The 18,658-nt window shown below is 32.8% G+C and overlaps 1 long non-coding RNA gene and 1 pseudogene across 1 annotated transcript; both read left to right on the forward strand.

Annotated features, from left to right (window-relative positions):
• Positions 1–4,846: 4,846 nt before the first annotated feature.
• Positions 4,847–5,927, forward strand: LOC127902084 (uncharacterized). Its single transcript, XR_008054558.1, has 2 exons — positions 4,847–5,333; positions 5,461–5,927. It is a non-coding gene; the product is annotated as an uncharacterized LOC127902084 (long non-coding RNA).
• A 5,117-nt stretch (positions 5,928–11,044) lies between these two features.
• Positions 11,045–11,497, forward strand: LOC112497492 (histone H3.2-like; annotated as a pseudogene).
• The last annotated feature ends 7,161 nt before the right edge of the window (positions 11,498–18,658 follow it).

Raw genomic sequence — 18,658 nt, forward strand, 5'->3', positions numbered from 1 at the left:
TTTTAATTTGCCACCTAAATTTAAATCATGAAGAGAATATAAGCTTAGTCATTTAATTTGAATTTTTTATATTTAATTTATTTTGAGAAGGTAAAACTTATTGTATTCTTCTAATTAGTAGTAAGTACTTTTCTTTTTAATAATACTTCCTTATTCCATCGAGATAGATTTAAAAAAAAAACTTTGATAATTCCAACTCTTATTGTTTCAATATTATATTAACTTCAAAGACGCTTATAAACTTGGAGAAATATTAACATCAAATATGTTTACAAGCATTGAGAAATATTGACGAACTCGATCTCAATAGCTCTTACTGTCTTAATTAACATCAACGATATCATGAGTGACTTAAAAACAACTAAAGACTTAAGTAATAACAGTAAAGAATATTATAAGGAATATGCAACTTTTTAAGATAGAATAATATAATCTAAAACAGAAAGTGAAAAGAAAAATACAAATCCGTAGAAAGAAAGGAAAAAAGCTTTTGTTTCTCCAGTCGCCGGGAACTTCCATGCACATTAATAATTTAAGAAAGCCGATCTAGAGTTGAAGGCTCTATACACTTTGGGTTGTTATCCAAGAATGATCCTAGGGCTAGTGAATACATCAATGAATCGATCTAATGTCTAGAATTAAGCGCTTTAGGTGCTGCCATCTGTCGTTATAAATACTAAAAAGACCATTGCGTTGACCAGAAAACATACTGCTGGTTGGTGGTTAAGGATCAAGTGCTTTTAGAATCTTTGAAATGAGAAGATTTTTGACACTCATGAAGTATTGTTTCTTGTCTATTTATATTTGATATATGTATATACATATTATCATTATTGTTTGAGCTCGTATAAATACGAGAAAGAATGAATTATATATATATATATGTATGTATGTATGTATGTATGTAGTGTGTGTGTGACAAAGATTGAACAAAAAAATAGTATTACAGGAACACCACCTCTTCAAATGCAGCTTTTATTTATTTTTTTTATGAAAAATGATAAAGAAACTGAATGATGACAGAAGATGAAATGAATTATATTACTTTGCAGTATTATAATGTTAATTGATTATCTTGTCCTTTTATATCGTATGACGTTATACTTCATTCTTCCTTTTTTATATTTAATTTTTCTATTTAAATATTTGTAGTATAGCTAATGCTTGCCACGTAAGTTAATCACACAACAAGGGGCACATTTGTCGACCCACCCCCTATAAGTAACGAGTCCCTGCGAATTTAGTCTCACCTGTTGCTCTCCTCCTCTACAGAAATTACTCTCTCTATTTTCTGCAGTTGAACAAACACAAGACACAAGATGCGGATTCCGAACTGCGAGTACTGCCGTGGTCATACTCATGGGTAGGGTTATTTTCTAAGTCAGTTAACTTGTCATCATTTTCTTTTCAGTTATTGATAATGAAAATCGTGAGCTGTGTGTTGGGTTGAAAGAAGAACTACAGGATTAGTGTGTGTGTATTTATATATACCCAAAAAAATTTCAATCGAACTACAGGATTAAAAGTATGGCACGAGTTTATAACATTATAAATAGATTTTTTTTATAGTTTAAAATGTTGTAAAATCATGAAAAAGACAATTTATAATATTGTAAACTCGTCTTAAATTTTAATATTGGATTTTAATTCCACACCTAAAGTTGTCGAAGACTAAGAAGTGAGTTATTTATCTCTATATATAGAGAGAGAACAGTAATAAAGATGACTGAGAATACTAAAAAAAATAATTATTTAATTTTTGTATTATTTCACTACAGCAAAAATATTTATCATAAATCTAATTGATTACTTCCAATTATATAAATTAATAGTTCAAACTGCAGTCAAAGGTAGGGCTTTTTCCATTTTTTATAGGACTTCACGTCTCTCCAGGACCGCATCATAGAGGCAAACCGTAGACAATAACTTCTCCCGTGCGCAGCTTACGAATTTTATCGTATTATGCTCTTCAAAGAGCAAATCCTCTCAAAATCACAAAAGGTGTTTCGATTAATTACATTCAAGTGGATACTCTACAATTCTCGGAAGCAAATTATAACTCTGATCTGCTGTGTTTTTGTGATTTGCAGGGACCGAATTATCCTTTCCTACGCTGTTATTTTCGGGTTTCTCATTCCAGTTCTTGTCAATGTTGTGGCTGCCAATGCTGAAGGCACAAGCGAGCCCTTGTTGGAGAAGAATGGCATAAATATGTGGTTTTTTCTCGTGGGACTAGGAGGGTACTGCGCTGCACTTGATGCTGACATCAAATCCCGAATCCATCAAGCAAATTCGTCCGCTGCTGCTGCTACTGCTGATACAAGTTCCCTAACTCATCAAAAAAATTCTTCAAACATCTGGAGCCTTATTGCTGTCGTCTTCGGATCACTTTCTACGGTCTCATTGGTATCCATCCTTGTTCCACGCGTGATTGGTTATGTCATCTTAGGCATGACTTGGATTGCCGCAGCTGCTTTTATTGCTTTCTATCGAGGTGGCAGATTAATCGTGGATCCTGGTCGTTGCATTTACAACAAATTCATGAAGCCGGTTCTTAGCAAGACTTGGAATTGTTTCAACGTAATAACAACATCATTCTCCACTACCTTCCTCTCCACAGAGCAGCCAAAACCAGCATCAAATGCTTCAAACTAAAGTTTTTTACTTGTTAAAGTTATAAGTGTGCTATTATTTTAAGAATATGATTATATTTAATATTAACATGTACTATTTGGTAGGTGTAGTTCAAGATTAGATTGGATTGCAATAATAACTTTTTATTGTTATTATTAAAATTAATTATAAATAAATAAATATTTATAGAATTATAGTTTAATTGAATTGTTACAAATAAAAATTAACTTGCTACAAAATTTAAAAATTAAAATATTTATATTTTATTTTGTTAAAACTATGTACAGATAAAGATGCTACAAGCTGAAACAACCATGATATTCAGTCACCACTAACTACAGAAGCTTCGAAGCCAATATTACACACACACACACACACACACACACACACACGTAGTTATTTAGAAGAGCTAAAGAAAATATATTTACCAACAAACATTTTATACGACTGAAAATTGATGCTGGAAAAGCTGTTAAGTAGTTTGCCAAGTCATCAATCCCGGTCCTCTTAAAGGGTTTCACACCTACTACTACTTCAAAGATTTAGATACTGTGCTCAGAGCTGAGCTTGAAAAACAAAAAGAGAGGAATTGGAAGAACAACATGGATTTTTTTACGGGGGAGAATTTTATAATTTTATCACTAGTGTTTTATTAATGAAACTTACTGGTAAATATATATATATTGTTTATTGTTGTATCAAAACATTAACCAGTGAAATTAAGGGTATATTAGAAATTAAAGAGGGAATATTAAGAAATTTTAGTCATTTTAAACAAATCTGTGATTGTGGGAGACACTACAATTTTCCTTTTGTAAAGAGTGAGAAGAGGAAAAAATTGTGGTGCTCGTACTCTTGCTTTAATTGCCACTTGGAACTTCTGATCAATAAAGCTTATAGAGAAAATATATGCATACCCAGGCAACTAAAATGCGCATACAAAAACTATGCTGAGTGAAAAGATTTAAAGATCAAAGGCTAGAACCTATGATCAAAATAAGGTGAGAGAGAAAGAACGAAAGAGATGTTACAATTACTAATATATTAGAGAGAAAGAGAAAGAAGTTGGGAGAATGAAATTCACAGGGAGAAAGAGAAAGAAATTGGGAGAATGAAATTCACAGGGAGAAAATGCTCTAATTCAGTTCATGTTTTCATACTCTTATGATCTGTTCCCACCAGAAACACACTGCCTTTTATAGGGAAAATCAAACCATAAATAATAATAAACCTAAAGACATGATATTATAATAAATCCTTTTTTTTTGAGATATTATAATAAATCCTTCAATCATTAAAGATAATGGATTATTATAATAAAAGTAAAGATATGTTATTATTATTAAACCTTTAATCATTAAAGATAAAGGATTATTATAACAACGAAGGAAAATAATCCCACAACAAATCAACGCAACATTAAGAAATATAATAAAAAATTAAACAATAGGGTGTTCAATGGTTCAAATCGATTGTATTTTGTCAAATGCAAGTCCAATCCATCATTTTTTTTGGATTCAATATGATCCAATTACTAATTAAAATCTAATATAATCCAAATTAATAAAGGGTGAAATCCAATTTAATTAATCTGATTCGATCAATCCTATTGAAATAAAAATCTGAAACAAAAATCATCAATTACTTTCTAGAGTTCTAATTACTATCAATTGAAAAAAAAAAGATCAACTGCTTTGATATTTCACAATTCATGTATTTTATTATCACATGGTTAAAGAACAATTGAAATTTGAAAATTGAAAGTAAAAATTGGTGGCACTCGTAGTTTATACTCAGTATTATTATACACTTAGGGTGCGTTTGGTACACTGTATTGTATTATGCTGTATTGCATTATTTTAATGCAGGTGTATTGTATTATGCTGTATTGCATTAGCACTGTATTACAATAATGTTGTACAATGTTTGGTGTTCCACTGTACTGTATTAATTTTTAATTATACTATGTTTGGTGTTGCACTGTACTGTATTAATTTTTTGTGATTAATTTATATTATATATTTATAAAATAATATTTATTAATACTTAGAAATATATTAAATATAGAAGTTTTAAATTTTAAAACTTTTACATTAATTTCTTGTATTATAAATGTAAAAAAGAATTATAATTATTCATAAAACATATGTAAACTAACAAATTCTAAAATTTTCGGTGACATAATATTTTCTTTTTTAGCATTTCCCAAATATATATCCTTTGAAATAACGATTGAATCACATAATTTAATCAAATAACTTTTAAAAAATTATCACAATATAAATAAAGAATAAAACATACATTTAATAAGAATGAATGACAAAACAATTAATATATAATTTGCTTGTTTAATAAAACAAACGGTAAAATAAATTCTATAAAAAAATTGGTAAAATAAAATTATAAAATAATAAACACAAGTTGTGTCTATGCATTGACACGTCATCCTTATCTCTTTATCTCCCTCTTTTACAGGACAAAATCTTCAATCTTCAACCTTCAACCCTCTTTAATTTCTTCCCTGTTCTTTTCTTCCTCTGTTTCTTTTTTCTCCCCTTGTTATCATTCCACAATTTTTTTTTTTTTCGGTTCTTTGCATCCTTCATTTATTTATTTATTTATTTTGTCGATAAATCATTTTTCCTCCCTTTAAATCCTTTTCTTCCGAAGAAGAAAAGAAAAAAAGCAAAAAAGAATAAGTAACACTGTCACAAGGATCTGATTTTTCTTTTTTATCTTTTTAAAAAATGGCTTTTATAATTTAAAATCATCAAGTTATGGATAAAGGCAAAAATGCTAATATGAATTTGTTGTGATATCGTGCAGTGGCTGCGGACCCGCGGCATAGAGATGTTGGAGTAGGGGTGCCGCGCGGGAGAACTTGACGGCATTGACAGCATCGAGTACTCAAAGTGGCTGTTGCCGTGCTAGTGTCGGTGATAAATGTTATGGCTGAGCCGGTGTCGGCGATAGATTGGGTTTTGAGAAGAGAATGGAAGCAAAGAGAAGATGCGTTCTGTGGCTTAATCGTGTTTTGAAGAAGAAAAAATATTACTCTTTTTTTTTTCCTCTCTTTATAAGCAATCACGCGTAAACCCGATACCCCCCACGGGTTTAGTTAATGCGGCTTTAACTGTATAACAGCAGTAATGTTATGCGGTATAATACGAAATCAGTTTTTAGCCAAACATAGGGTTGTATTAATTTAATGCTATGCGGGATGGTAATGCTGTGTAATGCTGGATGCCAAACGCATCCTTATAGTAATACAAAGTTATGTTATATTTTTTTAAGGAAAATTAGGTTCTATTTTTTAGCACTTAAATATAAAAGTGACATGTAGCTCTTTTAAAAAATAAAGAAAAAAATATTGTTTGGATTGTTTATATTGAATCTAAACACACAGATCCATAGACCAATCCAATAATATAAGATTTTTCATTTTGCAATCCAACCTTCACCATCCATAATGTTAGCTCACCACTGGCTAGTTGATACTATGCTAACCCACCTACTGAACATGTGACCAAGCTTTGATACCACTTGTTGGATCGAGCATATTATTGCAACTTCCTAGTAGATCACTCATAGTTGAATTGCTCTAGATTCAACATGCTTAGCTATGGAGTTTTAAAGTCAAGGTTGCCATATTTCTTTGAAAATTAATTGGTGCCTGAAGAATGGAATAAATCATTTAACTTTATCTCTTTGTAGTCCTAAAGGTGACTCCTCATAAGGCCAACAATATAGTATATATCGGGTGAGGTTACTTTAACTTAAAATTTTTGACTTAAAAATTTAACATAAATTTTGAGCCATTGATTTCAAGCAATTCAATAATAAATGTTGATAGTCATAATAGCATTTAATGACGGCTATTCATCTATCACTGAATTTTTAAAAACCAATAGTTCAAGATTTGTGCCAAAATTTCATGTCACAAATTTAAATTTAAATAGCCTAACTCATATAATCATCCAATCAAGTATATCTTATTGTAATAAAGTTAAGACCACAATAAAAGAACCAAAAACACATATTTTAATACATTATATGATAAAATAAATTGATTTTTATGTTTTTAGTTTGGTCTTGGCTTTAATATAAGCAAGTGCTTTTTAATTTCTTTAATTAAATATATGAATTTTTGTTAGGGACTAAAAATATCATCATTGATTTTACAAAAATTATAAAGAATTGTGTTAATTAAGGACCAACATGACACTACTACTTTTATTATACGTTATTTTTCAAAATGTACCGTACCTCAAAAAATTTTGGCTACCCATTATAACAAGTGGGTACTCTCCCCTTCTCCCTCGTCTTCTTTATACCCACTTCCCACCACATCCCTAGGAGAATGCAGAGTAATTTTCATCACCAAAAGCGGTCGCCTCCACCTTTAAGCTATAGTTTTAAATTTTCAAAGATTTTTACTTTAAATTCTTAACTCGTTGTTAATTGCCTCATGCAAGGAAATAGATTGAGAACTAAATAAAGTAACATCATATCTCCTGCACATTGACATAGGGAGTTAAAATTATCCACTGGTTTCACTTCAAAACTAGCTTTCCCTACGCTTAAGCTGTTAGCGTTTCGCTTTCCGATACCAGAACCGAAATATTGGTTTATGGAAGAAACTCAGTCCACTTCCGGTCCTGGTCCAAGAAAGGCCGGGTATTCGTTTCGGGCTCCGTAGCCGAAATATCGGGTAACTAGTTTGTCATCTAGTCAGCACCGGTAGACTCAATAAGAAGCCTACTCTAAAGATATAAGTAAAACACAAAATTTTCCCTGGCTACCGGATATGTGACTGTAATATCTACTTTTGTAATCCAAATCGTCAGACAATCATGAATCATGAAAAATATTTCCTGTAGCTACGAAATAGTTAATTTGAAACAGCCCGTTCAATATCTGTGATTATCGTACTTCTACTGATAAATTTAAACAAATAATATTTATCCCCTGTAGTTAAAAGCGAAATAGTTAATTTGTGATTATCGTACTTCAACTTATTCTTAATTTGTAAATCAAGATATTTATATATGTAAAATATACTGAAAATTGATATTAGACTTTCGAAGGTTTATTACAAGTGGAGAAACATGCAAGCGCTGACCAACAGAATATTTGAAAAGGATATGACTTGGTAAAAAAAGATAGTGAAAGCATTGAAGTTGAAAACGAATAGTTTTGGCCCCGAGATTAATTAATCAGTATAGTATTTGGTTCATTTTCAGTTGCTTTAGATAACAATTAACTAATTAATTTTTTTCTGTGGTTCTTTTATTTTGATAAGCCTTCACCATGAACTTGTATCTGTTTCTTTCACTATTGTAGCTGAATAAAAATAGTAATCTTAGACTTTTATTGATCTTATATATACGATTTTTAATCCTACTAATTTACAACTGCCAAAGTTTAAAACTCTTCTATGAAAGCTGGTATAAACTTATGGGTGATAATTAAAACAGCCCGAATGAATCGAGCCCCACAGATACGGGCCGCAGAGATTTTTACATCCTTAGAAATATTTCATCGGTTAAAGGTCTAAGGGACCATTGCCACCCAAATTTTTATGGTGGGTTGGAAAATTTTCCACATAAAATAAGGGTTGAACTGAAATTTACAAACTCCTAGACATGAGTTACAGTTGGCCCCCTTTTGTTTATTTTTATGTTTAAAGTCCGCCCAGTTATATGATTTCTTCATTTTAGTACTCATCTTTGGTCCTCTCAATATTAGAGATTTTATGTTTTAGCCCACTCAAATTTATGATTTCTATATTTTGACTTCCCTTGAGCTAAAATCTTGATTCCGCCGCTGCTAGCCATTGCCAATTTCTGGCAATCACAACAGCCCAGAAATTTTTATCAAATATAAAAATTTTGTTGGATTGCTGGACATGGAAGGTATGTTCCTCATTTCTGACATTATATAAGACATTTCATCATTATATTTTTATCAAATATAAATTTTTTTTATCAAAACCCCAGAAAATCACAACATTCCCTACGAAATATTTCCTGTAGCTACGAAATAGTTAATTTGAAACAACCCGTTCTTTTCTTTTTCGAAAAGGGTTCATGAAAAGAACTTGAATGTTCATTCAGAAAGCTCTTTTGTCTCAAATATTCTCTAAATATTTATTTCAATAATATTTCCTGAATATATACCAAGTCATATGCCACTGATCGTACATATATACATTTGCCTGTTAGACACTCCAAGATAAATAAATGGAGGATTTAATGTCCTGGGACAAATTCAAAATCGAAATAGTTAATTATTTCCTCAAATATGCCCCATAAAATATTTGTCATCTTGTCCATGATCAATAAACAGTTTTCCCATTAATTAATCAAAGGCCGAGAGAGAGGAAGCCTGTCATTGGGGAAATGAAGAATGCTGAGCATGTAATCACACTCAATCCAAACCCAAAATTTTGAAACCGTCAATGGTACTCAAGATATCGTACAATGGGGAAGCCGAAACAAGCTTTCATATCCCGAGCTTCCAAGCCAACAGAGAAAATTTGGGAGTAATATATATATGCCTCCTCGTATAGTTATTTTGCCTTAACTGAAACAAGAAAGAATACCTTTGATCGCCTTTTAACAAGCTGAAAATAAGCAAGCTTTCAGTAAATAACAAAATTATATGACAGAAAAATACAATAATAACAAAGAGTATTCTCTTTTTCAGAGAAAGATGGGTTTGTGCTATTTGCACCCTTTTGTTATTCTCTAAAAACCCCTCTTTTAAACAGTCCTAATTCGACAATTAAAATGTCACATAATTTCGATTGACACCTTTTTTAATTACATATAAATAACCCTTATTCGCTCGTCCTGAACAAACCTAGGGATGGCAATGGGCACCGCCCGCAGCGGGTTTGTCATTACCAAACCCAAAACCGCACAAAATTTAAATTACCAAACCCACCTGCAACCCGCAGCGGGTTTTAATTTTTTTACAAAAACCCATCTGCAGCGGGTTTTAACAATTACCAAACCCGCAATGGTATCCGGCGGATTTTTTGCGGGTTTCCGTATTTAAAATCACAAATGTTTAATATATAAATTTATAATAATAACCTCAAATTCCATATAACATACTCAATTTTATATTTAAATAATGTAAATGAAAAATTAAAATTTCCACATCAATTCAACACAAATTCTCAAATTTAAGTATAAATTACACAAATCCATTTAAAAAACACAAACTAGTATCTAAAAATAATAATTACATTTCATATTATCATTTAAAACAAGCTCCAAGAGAAGATATTCATTTCATTCACCACCATAAGCACCCATCCAACACAATGCCTATAATAATAATTAAGATTAATATTTTCAAATACTAATTCGAAGGAAAATGCTTTTAGTTTTCTTTAGATTATGACTTTAGAATAGGATATAGGCCACATACACACATACACAACTTTGAGCGTTTGGCTATTTGGTAATTTAATTAATGACATTATTTTTTTTATACATTTTTAGATTAAAATTAAATTAAAAATATTTGAAAAAAATATTACGGGTTTGGTGGATATCCATGCGGGTATCCACTGGATATAAGGTTAATACCAAACCCATCCGCATCCATGTGCGGGTTTTAATTTATAATACTAAACCCGCCCGCAATGGGTAAAATTACCCGCAACGGGCGGGTTTTGGCGGGTGGGTTTGGGCGGATTTGCGGATTTGCGGGTACAATTGCCATCCCTAAACAAACCCCTTCTTAAAACAAACAAGATTTTCTTGAATTCTTCGTTTTTTTTTTCCAAATAATTAATGCATGGGGCCTCTTAAGATAGGTTTATTCTTTTCTAAGATTAGTTTCATTCAAAATATTTTACCAAGTAACTATAATATGAATTCATGGAAAAATAAATAGTTTTAATAAATATAATTTTATTAAAATTCCAAAAAGAATATCAAAATAATTCACCTTAAAAAGTAAACATGAGGTAAGAAAAGGTTAAAAGTATTTTAACTTTCCAGCTAATAATGTCTTTTAATTTCAAGCCACAGACTCACGCAAGACTTACAAAAATATTTCAGCGTTGATGTTTGCCACGGGTTAAATCCCGGGTCAAACCCCGAAACGACTCAAAACAGCGTCGTTTCATTCTAATTTTTTTTCCTTCCTCCGCTTTGAAACGACACCATTTAGAGAATAATAAAACGCAAAACAAAAGCCCTTTCTTTGAACCCATTGCCCTTCGAAACAACACCCATTGCCCTTCGAACGGTCCAGATTTAGAACTCACAGAAACAAACGTCTCGCTTTACTATCTTATATAAACAACTATCCCCTAAACATGTCTTCCGTCGCCACGTTGCCATCACTTTAAAGTTTTCCCACTGGTTCCGGAGAAACACACTTTCACAAAATGGCTCGCATGAAGCAGACAGCAAGGAAGTCCACCGGAGGAAAGGCACCACGTAAGCAGCTGGCCACTAAGGCAGCTCGAAAAGTTCGCTCCAGCAACGGGAGGAGTGAAGAAACCACACCGTTTCAGGCGGGGAATAGTGGCCTTGAGAGAGATCTGAAAGTACCAAAAGAGCACTGTGCTTCTGATAAGGAAGCTTCCGTTCTAGAGGCTCGTTAGGGAAATCGCTCAGGACTTTAAGACCGATATGAGGTTCCAAAGTAGCGCCGTCGCGGCTCTTCAAGAAGCTGCCGAGGCTTATCTGGTGGGTCTCTTTGAAGACACCAATCTCTGTGCTATTCACGCTAAGAGGGTCACTATCATGCCCAAAGATATCCAGCTTGCAAGGAGAATCAGAGGCGAGAGGGCTTGAATAAAATGACGGATGTAAACATTTTAATGAGTTGTTTTTGTTGTTAGGGTTTGCTTTTGAGATGTTGATATGTAATAAACTGAATTTTTCTTTATTTGTTTAGATTGTGCCTTCCAAATGCTTGTGAAAATGTCTGTTGAATGTTAGAAGTCTTGTTTTTGAAAAATTGAATTATTGGGCACTTTCATTTGCTTAAGCAAGTAGTTTATGAGCTCTCTCATCGTTGAAACAAATTTTGCATATAAATAGCGCGGAAAAAAAGAAAAAAATTCCAATACAATGAAAACAGTAGAGCTCTGAATTGAGGGCTTTTTTTCTTAGTGATCCCACACGCCAAGCGCAGGTCCTTAAAATGGATTGAGCTAATGAAGCGTTGTCTTCATTTTCTTGATGCTCCAGGAGTAACTGCAAGAAGTCATTATTACTTCCTTCAGTAATATTGTTCCCTGCTGCTGCTTCTTCACCGTTAACAACAGACTTTGTTTCTACACTTTCAATAGTAGAGCTTTAATATATTAAAATCATAGAGAAATCTTCTTTGTTCTCCTTTCTTCACCTTGAATTAAACCATGAAAGTACCGGAAAGATGTCTGAAATATTTGGTATTCCCATTACCTCCATGAGCTCTGCAAGCTTAAACTTTAGCTCATACCCAAGTTTAGTTCCCTTGACTCTTAATGCAAGCGTGCCAGTGCCGAAACGTCGTTGTTTCAAAGCGTATAAAAGAAAAAAAAAGAACGAAACGACACCGTTTTGAGTTATTTCAGGATTTGACACGGGACAAACATCATTTTCTAAAATATTTTAAGTTCAAAACTTTCTATCTACAATTTTTAGTCAATGTATAAAGCTAGTCAACTCAAAAGTAAATTAATAATTTAAAAAAAGAAATATACTTTTTTTTAAGAAAAAGAAATATACTTAAATAATTTATTATTATTTTTTCCTCTCATAGTAAAGGTACGCATAAGGTTGATGTTCCAAAATAAGAAGAGGGTCCTAACTAACTTATAATTACATCATAAACACCAACAAAGAATAATAAATAAACACATACTCTCTTAAAGGAGTTTCTTTTCTTGTTAATTATTCTATATATATAAACAAACCTCTGGCAGTCAGAGAGACATAGACTGCATAATTCTCCATTTGTGACGAGTGGGAAGAGGAATGGTTGTGGTGGCGGCGATGGCTTCAATGTTTATTGTCTTGCGTAATTATAATGATTGGTCTTCTTAGATTGTGGGGTTTTCTCTTTGAGGTGACAATTTAGTTGGCGTGTCACTCCCTTACTGGTAAATATATAAATTGCAGCTGCAGACAAATTTTGATAAATTAATAGTTTGGAAATCTTTTAATTGATATAATTATGGTTTCCTGTTAAATCAAAATCTTGGTTTCACTTCTATGGTTGATAAACTCTGATAATATGAGTTTCTAGAACGAGTTTCTAGAACTTGAGTAAATATAAAATTAATCAATGAAGTATTATTTAATTCATTATATAATAAACAAGATAGACTGTTGATTTAATATATATATATATATATATATATACACGAATTTTGATGGTAATTAATGCACATGTAAATGAGAATTTTCCACACAAAAAGATAAAAAGTGTAGCATCAAAATTCAAAAGGGTCCAGCGACTTTATCAAGTCTACTGTCATGGGGCCATGCTTACGGACTTGCTCATTATTGAATCTCCTCCCCCTTCTCTTGCTCATTATCATATGAGAATTTTGATTGTAATGTAGAAAGAGAGAGACAAGGCAAATTTATTATAAAGACAATAAACATGATCGTCGCTGCTTAGTGTTGGGCTTAAACTACTTCAAAAATCTGAACTATCACATAAGTATGAGCTAAGCCCATTAGCCCTTTTGTTTCATATTATCAAGCCCCCCAAAAAAAATGAAATCACATCCTCACATCCATTTTTTTAGAAGAGGAGTGACGGGAAAGAGGAAGAAAATGGGGGAAAAAAATCAAGCTTGGGCATTAAGCTAAAATTTGAGTTTGGGCCTTGGCAAGCATGATTTAGGAGCTATTCTAGAATCCTTCTATCTCTAAATTCATTTAGGAGCATCCATTAGAGAAGAATTCAAGTGTAGGAAGTATAAAGAGATGATTTGAATGAAAGGGAAGTGATTCAAGTTTTCAAGTTAGTTTTCTCACTAAAGGGGGGTCATTTTATCTTATTTGAAGTTTGATTATATGGGAGTGAAGTTAACTTAAAGATTAGTATACTTTATTAATAATTGGATTTGTTTCCAACAAATAGGCAAAGTTGGTCCCAAGCTAATTTTTGTAATTGGTGGATTACTTTATGTGCACAGGGCCCCCAACAACGCATTGTAGAATTACAGACACATGGCCCCTACCTTTTTCCCAATTCGATATGTAATTAGTTTATAATTTTACATTATGTTTAAGTAGTTTATGGTTACTAATGAGATTCTTGATAATGTGGATGATTTATTAGTATTATAAGATATGAAAATTTAATTATTGAGGTGAAGTATGGAATTTTTTAGTATAACTGTAATTTACAGCTTTAAGGGTATTATGGCAATTTTCAACTTACAAGTATGGATTTGAGAGTTTTCTATTTGTGGTAAATATTTATTGCGAGTTATATCGCATAAAGTTAGTTGAATTTCACATGTTCAAGAAAGTAATTATCTTACATTACACTTTGAGTCGTGTGCTTAGACTCTTTTTCCTTTTGAGGGATATTTCATGCATGCAATATGATGAGATATAAGATATATGAAATGACACATCATTGGTCTATCAATGGTTATTGGAGGAGCTCGGGAACAAACAAGAGAAACTTTCTGTGTTTTGTGACAGTCAAAGTGCCTTGCACATTACAAGGAATCTAGCCTTTTATTCCAGGACAAAGCACATAGGAGTTCAGTATCACTTCGTTCGAGAAGTAGTGGAAGACGGAAGTGTGAATTTACAGAAAATCCATACGAAGAAGAACCTAGCATATGTTTTGACCAAGCCAATCAATACTCACAAGTTTGCCTGGAGTAGATCCTCTTGTGGCCTAATAGAAACGTAGGCAACATGATTATGGCGAAGTAGAAAGGATGATGTGGAGATTGATTGATTCTCAATCTAATATCCAAGTGGGAGATTAGATTTTATTTTAAGTAAAAATTATTATAATACACAATTAAAAATATTATATGTACGTGTTTTTATATGTATAAGTAAATTTTATCTTATATTATGAATATTTTAGTTATTTATTTTCTCTCAGTAGTTTAACAGTAAAATTTACCAAACATCCATAATTACTTTCAAAATTCACAGTACTTCTGAAAATAAAATTTATTAAAACTTAATTGATTTTCTTCACAGCTGATTATTTGTACAGTAGAACTAACATCAATTATTTTAAAAGGTACAGCATTCCCAAGCTGGCCCTAAAAGGTGTTGATTGATCATCTGTCGCTCGTCATGTGGTGTATTTGAATATGATATTGCTTCATATTATTACTATTATAATAACTAAATTACGGTATTCATCATGCTCTGCAAAAACAGAGCGAGAACGACAACAGTGGCAACTGTCAAAGTCTTGGGCGGTGCCAAACCATGGGGAGAATGTCAAAGCAATCACCTAAATGTCAGCACCAAATTTGGTACTTGACTTTGGTGCCAGCAAATCAAAGAAAATAGAGGACATAGCCCGCAAAATTTGAAAGCTAGATTGACAAATTGAAGCCATGTGTATTGACGAAATTGAAGCCATAATTGGTGAGCTAAAATCGTTGATTTTATTGGCCACTATTTTGCTATAAATAGAAGTGCAGATGAAGAGCTGAAGTATTCCATTAAGAGAAAGAGCAATTTAGCATTTTTGAGAGAGAGTTTGGAGAGTTTGAAATTATAAGCTTTTGCTATAGTAATTTGAGAGTTTGAGTATATTGGGGTTTTGAAAAGTGAGTTAAAATACTATAATACTTATAACTCCTTTTTACTAGTAAAATATTTTCTTATATTTTCACCCGTGAATATAGGTTAAAAGTCGAACCATGTAATTTTCTGGTGTTCTCTTTTGTGCTTATTCTTTATTTTTCTATCAATTTTTATTTTAGCTGCGTGTCTGCTTCACCCATCAATTTCCTAACAGTGGTATCAGAGCTATTGGTTGTATTTTTTTGGAGTTGGGCACTATTCAAGTAAAGGTACTATTCACATATACGGTATTGTTCGCGTATTCAATACTATTAATGTATACGGTATTGTTTACAAGAAACGATGGAAGCAATCCAAGAACTTTACGGTGCAAAGCAGGGAATAGTGGTGTGAGTAAATCAACTGTGTGGTTTTGTACATGTTTAAGAAAGTTCTGTCACAAATGCGATAAGAGATTAAGGAGTCTGGGTTTTAAGTGGGACCATTGTGACCCCTCCAGTCTTTCCTGGGAACTTTCCTAGTGTACATTTTCACACATACTCACAACTATTCAAGGTGGTACATTAACTTGTGTGCGGTATTTATCAACAAAATGGCGGTGAAGTATGAAATTGAGAAGTTTAACTGAAATAATTTTTCATTATGGAAAATAAAGATGAAAGCTGTATTAAGGAAATATAATTGCTTGGCAGCAATTGGAAAAAGGCTCATAGAGATAACTGATGACAAGTGGAACAAGATAGATGGCAATGTAATTTCTGATCTACACTTGACACTTACAGATGAAGTATTATCCAGTGTGGCAGAGAAAAATACAGTGAAGGAAATATGGGATATTCTTACAAAATTGTACGAGGCCAAGTCACTACACAACAAAATTTTCTTGAAGAAACTCTATACTCTTCGAATGGCGGAATCTATAATGGTGACTGACCACATCAATACCTTGAAGACTCTATTTTCACAACTCACAACGTTGGGTCATAATATAGAGGAGAATGAACGTGCAGAGCTTCTACTTCAAAGTCTACCAAATTCGTATGATCAACTCATCATCAACCTAACGAACAACAATATAATGGATAGTCTAGTTTTCGACGATACTACAGCCTTCGTATTAAATGAGAAGAGCAGGTGGAAAAATAAAAAAAACAGACAAGTAAGTTCGCAACAAGCGAAGGCGCTATCGATGACGAGAGAAAGATCAACAGAATGTGACCCTAGTGGGAGTCAAAATCATGGTAGATCAAAATCCAGAAGTAAGAAGAATGTTAAATGCTACAATTGCAGCAAGAAAGAGCACATCAAGAAAGAGTGTTGGAGTAACCAGAAGAGAAAAGAGGGTAAAGACCTTGAGTCGTCAAATGCTCAGGGGTGTGTAGCAAGTATCTCGGATGATGGCGAAATTCTCTATAGCGAGGCAACAACTGTTTCAGAAGGCAGAAAACGACTATCTGATGTCTGGCTTATAAATTCAGGAGCTACCTGGTACATGACCTCTCGGAGAGAATGGTTCCACACATATGAACCTATCTTAGGAGGATCTATATATATGGGTAATGATCATGTCTTGTAGATCGCTAGTATTGGTACTATCAAAATAAAAATATTTGATGGTACAATTCGCACAATTGGGGAGGTACGACATGTCAACGGCCTGAAGAAAAATCTATTGTTTTTGCGACAAATGGATAGTCATGGGTGTTAACATGAATATGTTAATAATATTGATTTTGATGATAACAAATTTTAAATGGTTTTTGATAAAAATATTGGAGCTATTTCTTAATAAACGAAAGCCTTAATAATCATTCCATTCATTTTTTCATAAAAGATGGACTTTCAAATTAGAAAAAGATTCTCTACAAAATCTGGTTTAAAATGTAATTCTAGAAATAAATGGTAAATCGTTTTCCTTTAAACGGTTAACCGATTAGTACCAGAGAGCAACATATTACCTAAAGCTCTAACCGTTTATGATAAACGGGAAAACACAAAAGATGGAAAGGCTACTGGAACTTAACGGTGAACCGTTTATTTTAAACGGTTAACCAATAACTTCCAGAATTGAAGGTTGTCCTCCTCTGGCACTATTTAACGAAACCAGATAAGGCTGAATTATTTTGCAGGTTACTGGAGACAAACGGCAAACCGTTTATTACAAACGGCAAACCGTTTATTACAAACGGTTAACCGATAATATCCAGAGAAGTCACTTCATACAAATCATTAACCGTTTAATGTAAACGGATAACTGATGTTCATTTTGTAGGTTACTGGAGACAAACGGCGAACTGTTTATGACAAACGGTTAACCGATAATATCCAGAAAAGTCACTTCGTACAAATCCTTAACCGTTTAATATAAACGGATAACTGATGTTCATCTTGCAAGTCTCTCGAACTTAACGGCGAAAGGTTAATTCTAAACGGCAAACCGTTTATTTGAAATTTGGCCCAACGGTAACTTTTGACCAGCCAAACGGTTAACCATTTAGGGTTAACGGCGAACCGTTTTCTGACCGACAGTTTGTAACGGCTAGATTTTCAGCTCCAGATATAAATAAGCTCATTCAAATTCAAAGAGGGTTGATCACAACACGACCATTGAGCAAATATTCGAGAATACAATCTTCATAGAGCTTAGAACACATTCTTGCTTCATCTATTCACATATTAAGCATCATTGTGTAATCTTATATATTGTGAGAGGCAAAACAATTTGTAATCTTTTACTTTGAGTGATTGTAAGTGTTGGGATACACTTGGGTTAAGAGATTGGGGATAATCTCTTGTTGTAAAGGTTTATTGACACCTTGGAAGTCAAGTGTAAGCATTTGAAGCCTTGGAGGCTTGCTTAGTGGAATCTTCAAGCCCGTAAAGCTTGGAGGAGTGGACGTAGGCGAGGTTGGCCGAACCATGTAAAAATCTCTGTGTTTGAATACATCTTCCCTTATCTTTTTATATTGTGATCAACTTAATTGTTATTGCTTTGAATTTGGATTATATTTGCATTAACTTTTTCTTTACAAATTGAATAATTTTTTAGAATCCCAATTCACCCCCCCTCTTGGGTTGCATACTTATATTTCAATGGGTACAAAACTCATGTGGATAATGAAATTATAAAGATCATTAAAGGCGCGCTTGTATTGATGAAGGCAAAAAAGATCGGTGCTAATTTATTCATGCTTAAAGGAGAAATATTACAGGAGGTTGATGCGTGTGTCACGTCAAATGGGGAAGAATCAACAATGATGTGG

Source organism: Citrus sinensis, chromosome 5, assembly GCF_022201045.2.
Source record: "Citrus sinensis cultivar Valencia sweet orange chromosome 5, DVS_A1.0, whole genome shotgun sequence".
NCBI lineage: Eukaryota > Viridiplantae > Streptophyta > Magnoliopsida > Sapindales > Rutaceae > Citrus > Citrus sinensis.